Raw genomic sequence first — 8,181 nt, 5'->3', positions numbered from 1 at the left:
CGTGTTAGGAGTCTGACGTGTTAGGAGTCTGACGTGCTAGGAGTCTGACGTGTTAGGAGTCTGACGTGCTAGGAGTCTGACGTGTTAGGAGTCTGACGTGCTAGGAGTCTGACGTGCTAGGAGTCTGACGTGCTAGGAGTCTGACGTGCTAGGAGTCTGACGTGCTAGGAGTCTGACGTGCTAGGAGTCTGACGTGCTAGGAGTCCGAGCCGTTTAAACATTTACATAATTTACATTTTGACGGTTAATAAAAACAAAATTTTCACAGTCATCCACATTAGATAAGAAAAGAAGAAATTTCCCTGTATCAGTGTGGAATGAGACAAAAAAGTAAAATTTTTGATTAAATTTTTTGCAAACAGGCAAAAAAGGTCAATATATTTTATTGAAATGAGGCAAATATGTTTTTCTTCACTTTATAACACCATTCTCCAGTTTTCAGATGCAGTATTCAGGTAAGTTAAAAGTGAAAAACGTCTAGAATTTGATTTCGTCCTTTTGATATTAGCATCACTTGTTATAGACAGTAACATAAAGCCTACATGAGCGCTAGCTTTATCTGCTAAGTGCAGCGGCGGCTTGAGCCGCCCTTCTTATCCATTCAGCATGTCAGTGCACAAAAGGAGATAAAGAGGAAGAACGACAGATTAACCACGATATGTGAACTGATTTCAAAAGTAATCAAGAAGTGATTGTGTGTTTTTTTCCCCTTTCCCTAAAAACTTTTTTCATGGCTAAAAGCTCCTCTAATCTCCACAAATAAAGGCTCTCCACTGCAGATTCGGGCTGACGCGTGTGACAGACCTGCCAATCACGCTAACTTGCCACGTTCGGTTGGATTTCTGCAGCCGTCAATCCGAGCCTGCGTGTGGAAGTGCGCTATCGTTCTCTACAGGATTAAACTCTGCGTTAAATTGGCTGCTTGGCTCAAAACGAGCTAAAATGATGTAGGTCCATAGAAAGAGAGGAAAGGAGATAGAGAGAGAATTACATCTCCGGCTCAATGGGACGGCAACAAACTTTGGGGAATTATTTATTGTGGGATAATTAAATGCACCACGAAGCTGTAAATCAGCTAAATAAATTGCTTTTCTCAATTATTCCCACTCCATTTTACATCCTCCTGTAAATCGCTTTAATTTCACCTGACTTCCTCTTTAAGTGTTTCAGTCTTTTCTTCTGGATTGCACAGAAGGAAAGAAAAAAAAAAAGAAAGAAAGAAAGAAAAAAATACTTTTCAACAATGCATTATTCATACTGAAATACCTTGTAGAAGAAAGCAGAGCCGGGTGCAGAGCAAGGTGCTGGTGTTTCCAACAACGCTTGAGTCATGGTCAGATTTAACTTCTTAACCTCAAAAGTGTTCAATTCCAGCGTCTGGGTCAGAAACATTAGCAATAACACACTGTGTGTTCACCCGCTCATTAATAATAGCTCATATCCACTCGGGAGCCATGACACAAGCTGAGCTAAAGACATGTAGAACAGGTATTAATCTACCAATCTGATTTATATTTAGGTTAAAAAAAGAAAAAGATCAAAGTTTTAGAAGCAAGAAAGTTTGAACCACGTCCAGAATAAGTGTGAACAGTCGAAGGGAACAACCAAAGTACCACTTTAGTGGTACATAAAGTGTGAATCCTAATCAGCTTAAAACTGCAATTTACCGTCATATCAGCCTTAATAATGTGACATATTCCATCACATCCTGTTCGTCACGTTTGTCACATGATCTTTTCACTACACACAGGAAAATCACATCATTTCTTTTAATACTCTTCAGAATGTGAGCAGATGAGCAGCCTAAAGCCACCCGGTGCTAAGTGACTCGCTGAAGCACAACACAGTAAACCAGAAGCTTCTTCACTCTTTGTTTTGACCCTTTGGCTACAAAACACAACAAAATTCATCAGGAAAAAGCAAACTGAAAATTTTTCACTGTCACCGAAGCAGCACACGGTATGAAAGCCGATTGCGTTGCTTAAGGAAAGCAGAGCAGCGAGCGTTTTTTTCTCTCTCAAAGCCCTAGACCTTTATCATGGTCTAACAGTCACAGGTGCTGCTTCAGCAAGGATTTGTTTATCCTGTCATTTTTGTGGAAAGCTGTCGAGCCAAATGGAGTATTCTTTTTTTTTTTTTTTTTTTGAGCATGAGTAAACAAGCGTAACGTAATTTAGTTTGTTTTCCAGAAAGCGTCAGAGCACAACCTCAGTGCTGGATAAAGTGGTAAATGACCGTCTGCTTGCATCACGATGTGGATACGCTTCTGTTTTCGCTTCTAGTTCACTTGAAATTCTAATGAACAGGTTTGAACAGATGTTCTTCTATTTCTTTAATGATGTTGCCTCGTTTTCTTTCCTTTCCCTCCAAGGAAGCAAGGAATGGATGCGAGAAAATGACAACGTAAGCAAAAAAGTATTTACGACCTCTAACAGTTTAGTAAGTTCAGTTCCTACAATCACTACACAATAATACATAAACACCTCAGAGCAGATTTTTACAAACTGTTATTTAACTATAAACTGTCATTTAATCAGTGAAGCATCAGGTAGAGTTTGTATTCTACTGCTTTATATTTAGAATAAGCTCCTCTAGGACGAGATGTTTCACATCTATGCTGATGACGCTCACTCATACGCGGCGGTCTGCAGCACAGATTCCAAACCTTCACAATGTGTGTAAAAGATAGAAACAACTTCTAAAAACAGAATTCCCTGATTTTATCCTACAGTGGGACGACCTTCGAAAATCAGAAGCTACATTTATCACGTTAAAAGTATCATTTGTAGCAAATTTAAAGTTTTTTGGTTCACGTTTGAATTACCGTAAATTTCTTTATGTGGAAGATAAACATGAAAGAAAGAAAAGATTTATATCCGTTTATATGACATTTTGTGGAATGAAAATCCTCGAAAACATGACGTTCCTGAGCTGTTTTGAAGCATCGGTTTGATGCAGAGGATTGGATTCGTCCCACATCGTCATGTTTATCAGTAAAAAATAGCATTAAATATAGCAGCATTTTACCTTTAACTGTCTGAGTGCCAATAATTGGCTCCAGCGATGTTTTGCACTTTTACCTTCAGCCTGATCGTCATGTTCACATGGAATGAAGCACACGGCGGATCTGCCTTTGTACACGTGGCGAGGACGTGCTGTTGGGTGACCTGCTTGCCCTTATTTATTTACTATTTATTTTGTTCTAAAAAAACAAAGCAAACGTCCTTCCTTTTATTTGCTTAGTTTTGTCAGTAAGAAATCAGAAGCTAGACTTCAGAAGCCAGCCGACTCCAGACATGCAGCTCATTTTCTCTGAACCAATTATTTTAGAATTATGTTTAGAAACAAAACACTGCAGCTTCAGCTTCATCACCAGAAACACTGACCGGCTCAAAACAAATGAAATTAGATAAACTGCCAAAGGGGAAAAACAGAAAGCTAAATATATATATATATATATATATATATATACATTGTTATGACATTTCTTCCTCTTCTTCTTGCATTGATTCACACAGACAGCAGGATATTTAATGTAATTTAGCAGTGCAAAGTTCCTCAGGGACATGAGGTTATATAGACGTTTTAAAACTTTGCTTCAAAGAGTTTTTTTGAGAAAGTCTAAAAGGCCATTTTAGGCTGTTTATTTATTGTAGTCTGCTCGGTGGATCTGAAAGTCATTCTGACCTGTACATAAATAAATAAATAAATAAATAAATAAATAAATAAATAGATGAGAAACGATCGATTTTCTACTGTTCCTGTTTACATTATTTCATTATCTCGATAGCGTCTTCCTCATACTGGGATTTAGGACGAGTTCAGAAAACCTTTGCCCTTTATTTCAGCTCTAATGTAAGAAACCTTTAAATATAAAGTGCACATTACAGACCAGAAATATCTCTCTATACATAAACTATAAATATATAAGTCACTGAGCCTTTTATACTGAGGGAGAGAGAGAGAGAGAGAGAAAGAGAGAGAGAGAGAGAGAGAGAGAGAGAGAGAGAGAGAGAGAGAGAGAGAGAGAGAGAGAAAGACAGACACAGACAAAGAAAGACAGGGAGAGAGAGAAAGACAGAAAGAGAGAGAGAGAGAGAGAAAGAGAGAGAGAGAGAGAGGGGGGGGGAGGGAGGGAGATAAGACAGAGACAGAGGGACAGACAGAGAGAGAAAGAGAGAGAGAAAAGACAGAGACAGAGAAAGAAAGACAGGGAGAGAGAGCGACAGAAAGAGAGAGAGAGAGAGAGAGAGAGAGAGAGAGAGAGAGAGAGAGAGAGAGAGAGAGAGAGAGAAAGACAGAGACAGAGAAAGAAAGACAGGGAGAGAGGGAGAGAAAGAAAGACAGAAAGAGAAAGAGAGAGAGAGAGAGAGAGAGAGAGAGAGAGAGAGAGAGAGAGAGAGAGAGAGAGAGACAGAGAGAGAGAGAGAGAGAGAGAGAGAGAGAAAAGACAGAGACAGAGAAAGAAAGACAGGGAGAGAGGGAGAGAAAGAAAGACAGAAAGAGAAAGAGAGAGAGAGACAGAGAGAGAGAGAGAGAGACAGAGACAGAGAAAGAAAGACAGAGGGAGAGTGAAAAAAGACAGAGAGAGAGAAAGACAGAGAGAGGGAGAGAGAGAGCGAGTATTGATTTGAGAGGTGCAGGTCTGTGTGATGGAGCGTCCAGTTGAGAGCTACAGAGAAGTCATGATTAACACCAGCCCAAACTTCTGGATCAATCTGGAGCCTGAGTGTAGAAAGAGCGTCAGTAATGTTTAATGTTTCTCAGCCGTCTGCAGTGAAGTTTAGGCTCCAGGCGAGAGACCACTCTGAAGGACAATCGAGAAAATTGGACATGCTGACAATAAGCCCGAGGATGACAGAAGCATGTTAACGTGTCGTTAATCCAGAGATAAAGCAGAGACCGAGGACTGCTGTGAGTTCAGGACAACAAGAAGGAGTTAGTGATAAAGCCGTGACACCAGAAACTCCTTACTGTTACTATAGGAACAATCGGAATATTAACTCTGATATAAGGAAAATTACAGACTATCACTTTAAAGAAAGAATTAGATTTAAAAGATTTAATTATAAGATGATGAACGGAATAAAGATGTTTGCTAACGTCATCACACACCAAGTTAATTACAGCTCTATGTCAGGGAATAGTACTTAATAAATAAATCACTCCTGGGGATTAAAATCAATCGATTGATCAAAATGAAATTAAACCACAGAGTAAAACAGAATCAGTTCAGTTCAGAATCATTCATTCATTCACTCATCTTCTACCGCTTATCCGAACTACCTCAGGCGTCATCGGGCATCAAGGCAGGATACACCCTGGACAGAGTGCCAACCCATCACAGGGCACACACACTCTCATTCACTCACGCAATCACACACTACGGACAATTTTCCAGAGATGCCAATCAACCTACCATGCATGTCTTTGGCCCCGGGAGGAAACCGGAGTACCCGGAGGAAACCCCCGAGGCACGGAGAGAACATGCAAACTCCACACACACAAGGTGGAGGCAAGAATTGAACCCCGACCCTGGAGGTGTGAGGCGAACGTGCTAACCACTAAGCCACCGTGCCCCCAGTTCAGAATCAGAATATGGAATTTATTTGTTTTGAACTGTGTGTTATTCTGTTAACATTACTGCTTTACTTAACATCTGCTTCCCTTTTAGCTCGAAACATCAAAGTCTGGGTTTTAAAAAAATAGTTTTCATTGATGATATAAATGAAAGAACTCTTCTAGATAGATTTATATATATATATATATATATATATATATATATATATATATATATATATATATATATATATATATATATATATATATATCTAGAAGAGTTCTTTCATTTATATCATCAATATATATATATATATATATATATATATATATATATATATATATATATATATATATATATATATATATATATATACATAAATCTATCTAGAAGAGTTCTTTCATTTATATCATCAATGAAAACTATTTTTTTAAAACCCAGACTTTGATGTTTCGAGCTAAAAGGGAAGCAGATGTTAAGTAAAGCAGTAATGTTAACAGAATAACACACAGTTCAAAACAAATAAATTCCATATTCTGATTCTGAACTGGGGGCACGGTGGCTTAGTTTTAGTAATTTTAGTAATCATAAATATATATATATATATATATATATATATATATATATATATATATATATATATATTTATGATTACTAAAATGGTTATAGGCTTTTTTGAGTCTGTGATCCTTTAGAAATCAGACAAGTGAAAGGTTTTTTTTTCCTATCCCATGTTTCTTGCACAGAAAGTTACTGTGTCCTTGAGTAGAACAGAACAGCATCATTTTCTATCTCTGGATGTCACGCTGGCGAGTAAACAGAACCAAAAACAAACGATTCGAGGGCATATCTCTAAGTCCAGGCTCGGAGATTGATGCGGAACATCGAGGATTTTTACGCAGCGTTCGGCAACATTATAAAAAAAGGCTACGCTAAAAATGATTCTGTAATGCATCTCTTTCTTTTTTATTTTATTACTGTTTTTTTTTCACCCCAGGAGCGCGATGCAGAGCGAGTGAATATTACACAAACACGCCTGTCTGGTGACTTGGGAAAAGATTGCGGTGCTGATTACGCTCTGAGTAAATCACCACGTGTCCTTGTCGAGGAAGCAGAGGGAAGCCGCGGACGACCATTAAGCCGGCGGGAACAAAACGAAAAGCCCAATTTGTATTCGCGGTCCTTCTGAATCATAGCCGGTCGCCTCACAGCCTCCTCAATTTTTATCTATCTCTCTCTCTATTTCCTAGCAATTGATTAACAGACACTTTTGAAGATTGCTCTAAAAGTAGAGCCAAAACTGCTTATGATAAACAATGTCCTTTTTTTTTTACCTCACAAACACCAAAGCGGACATAAAGTAAAGCCAGAGCGTGAAGCTGTGATTCGTCTTGCTCAGGTCTGGGTATTAATTGCAGCATTAATGTGCGAGCTGGACCGGACCGGATCGAACCGGACACAGTGTCGGGTTTATTATTATTATCATTTTCTCTAAACGAAGTGTGTTCGTTGATCAGAAGCTGGTTTGTTGGTTGGTGAAATATTCTGGTGACATCAATCACCTGACACTTTTCCACCCCGAGGCATTTCCAGATTAGTTTCCTTCCACATAAAAATGGCCATCTATTTCCATCAATATGACTGAGCGAGCGTTATAATTACGCTTTACAAACCTGTAACGTCGTTATTATGACACTTCTGATGCATTAACATCTTGCCTGTACGCCTCGGGGCCAAACCTGTTTAACTGCGTAAAAACCAACAGGCGCTGCGAGAGCGTTATCACCGGCATTAATTCTACATTAGCGCCTCGTGTCCCGTCTGCTTGCCGACTCGCCGGGCTAATTGAAGATCCCCCAGCGAGCACTTACACTCCTGTTTAGAAAACAGATCTGCAGCAGCAGAGTTCCTCAGCACGCTGAGCTGCAGCTCAGATCTATGTTCAGATATGAACTCTGAACGGCAGGAAAACATAAATAGGAGAAGGTTTTTATCATCTATCGATCGGCCTCTAGAGGCTCAGACTTCCAGGGAGGAAGAGGAGCGACGGGAAGATCTACAGCGACTCAGCTCTCGGCTTAGCCGGGACTTTTGATTGCCGCAGGAGTCGTTAAGCGTTATAAATCCTGCATTCCTGGTTTTAGAAGTACAAAATATCACGAGGGCAAACGCTGCAAATATTTATGTACCCGTTCACACTTGGCAACAGTCTGGCAGAATTAATGCAGTTCTGGATGTTGCCCCATGTGATAAATTGCGCTCTGCTCCTGCGGTGCTCTTCCCTCAGACTAATTCACCACGTAAATGCCCTAAAATGAGCCGCAGAGCCTCCTGATTGGTTCAGCTCAGTTCTGTCTGGACCAACGATCTGGCGTGTTCTGGTTAGTTGTTTGATCTCAGATCAGGTCATGATCCTTTTTCACTTATCAGATATTAACTGAAGGTTTTCTGAAGGGTTTTTTATTTTACTTATTATTAAAAAAGTTTATTAACGTTACAGTATTAACAGTGCGCTGTACAATGCGACAGTAACAACGTATCGTCTGTACACGTCACACTTGCTAGCTCCGTTACCTGCTAAACTAGCGGGATGCCAGACGTCATTAATACTGTAATAATAA

The sequence above is a fragment of the Tachysurus vachellii genome, chromosome 2, assembly GCF_030014155.1.
Source record: "Tachysurus vachellii isolate PV-2020 chromosome 2, HZAU_Pvac_v1, whole genome shotgun sequence".
Taxonomy (NCBI): Eukaryota; Metazoa; Chordata; class Actinopteri; order Siluriformes; family Bagridae; genus Tachysurus; species Tachysurus vachellii.
The sequence above is the reverse complement of the archived record's forward strand: the minus strand, read 5'-3'. Positions refer to the sequence as shown.